We start from the raw sequence: 2,035 nt of genomic DNA, 5'->3' as shown, positions 1-2,035 counted from the left end.
GTCCCGCGCCGGGCTCGCCTCCTCCCTCGCGCCCTCCGGCGACCCCACGCCGCGCCCCGACACCGGCGTCCCGCCGACGTGCGCCGCCGCCCCCTGTCTCCCTCGATCCAGGCGGGATCGAGGAGGAGGAGGGCCACCTCGTCGCCGGCCAGGTGGGCCAAGGCCCAGCGCAGCGCCAAGCCGGCCCAGCTCCGTCCCCGCTGGCCCACTCCCTCCACCCACTCCCCGAGTTTCCCACGTTTCATATGCCCATATTCATCATGTCGTAACTCCGCATCCGTAACTCCGATTTGAGCATATAACATATCAAAATGTTCGCCCCAGAGAGCACATCATTTCGTTCCATTGCATCATTTTCATTTGAGTTCATATTGATGCCCGAAATGCTGTTAGAAGAGTGCTACTTGAGATAATTGTCAGATCTGCTGCTCCATTTAGATATTTGTCATTTTTGCCATGATTATTGTGTGCATGATATGCCCATGAGCTCTACATGTGTTTTGTTAAGGGTTTTGCCATCTATCCAGAGGTGCAACCCATGTATTTTTGTGATGTGTGTGGTGACTAGCACAAGCTTGCAAAGTGAGGCACTTGGTAATGCTGTTTTCAGGGACTTAGCATTTCCACTAAGTCCTTGATCTGTTTATCTCATTATGCCATATGTTCATGTTGTTTCCTAGTGATCCGTGCCTCTTTTGAGGATGATCAGTAAGGATGTTTTGTTAATCTTGTAGTGCTCTATCCATCCATGTCTTTGTTTGCAATTATGGAGCACCCTAGCTTGAGTCAATCGAGCTCTACTTTTGTCATTTCGTGAATCTGGGCAGATTGTCTACTTGTTAGCGATTTTGCCGAGGATGTTGTAGTTGATCCGTGCATGCTATGTTATTGTTCTTGCCATGTCTAGCTTGGATTTTGTGTATTCTTGATGGGTGTATGCTTAGATTATCATGACTTGATCCGTAGTGAGTGCATCGAGCTCGTAAACATGCCTACTTGATATCTGTTTTCAGCATGCTCCAGTTTTCACTAAGTCTGGAAACTGATTACGTTTTGCCATGTTCACATGCTTGCAAATGTGTTTTCTGATCCCTTTTGGCTCAAGGTCACTAAGGGACTTTTGTTAAGCTTTTTGAGTAGCTCCATGCCATCTTTTACTTTGCCATGTTCAGGTCCTATAGCATGTAGTTTTGTTGCTCCAAAGAGTGCTATCTGATCTGAGATTCCAGACAAGTGTTAATTTCACTAAGTCTGAAATCTGTTTACCATATGCATTTTTTCCATGCTTTTTTGAACCTGTTAATGGATGAATTGGCCGTAGCTCAGTGCTAGTCTTTTGTTAAGCATAATGAATGGATCCCTGCCATGTATTTTGTTGTCATGTTTGGGTGCTGTAGCATGTTCATCTTGTTGCATTTAGATGGCTACTTGCTGTAAATCGCAGACCGGTGCCATATTTGAATCGCTTGCCATTTCCAAACCGTAACTCCGATTCCGGTGACCTTTATATCGTTTTCAAGCGATTTCATCTCACCTTTCCAGTGGCACACTTGGATTTCCAAGTTGAGTCCAGGTTCATGCATTCCTTGTCCAATCATGCATATGCATCGCATACCGCATCTCGCATATCATACCATGCTCATGTGTTGGTTGTTTACTATGTTGTGTGCTTCTTTCCGGTGTTTGCTTCTTCGGGTTGGTTCCGGCAACGTCGTGTTTGTGAGGACCCGTTCGTCTACGTCTGTTTGTCTTCTTCATGGACTCGTTCTTCTTCCTTGCGGGATTTCAGGCAAGATGACCATACCCTCGAAATGACTTCTATCTTTGCTTGCTTAGTTGCTCGCTCTTTTGCTATGCCTATGCTGTGATACCTACCACTTGCTTATCATGCCTCCCAAATTGTTGAACCAAGCCTCTAACCCACCTTGTCCTAGCAAACCGTTGTTTGGCTATGTTACCGCTTTTGCTCAGCCCCTCTTATAGCGTTGTTAGTTGCAGGTGAAGATTGAAGTTTGTTCCTTGTTGGAACATGGAG

Source organism: Triticum dicoccoides, chromosome 7A, assembly GCF_002162155.2.
Source record: "Triticum dicoccoides isolate Atlit2015 ecotype Zavitan chromosome 7A, WEW_v2.0, whole genome shotgun sequence".
Taxonomy (NCBI): domain Eukaryota; kingdom Viridiplantae; phylum Streptophyta; class Magnoliopsida; order Poales; family Poaceae; genus Triticum; species Triticum dicoccoides.
This window is presented reverse-complemented; position numbering follows the sequence as displayed.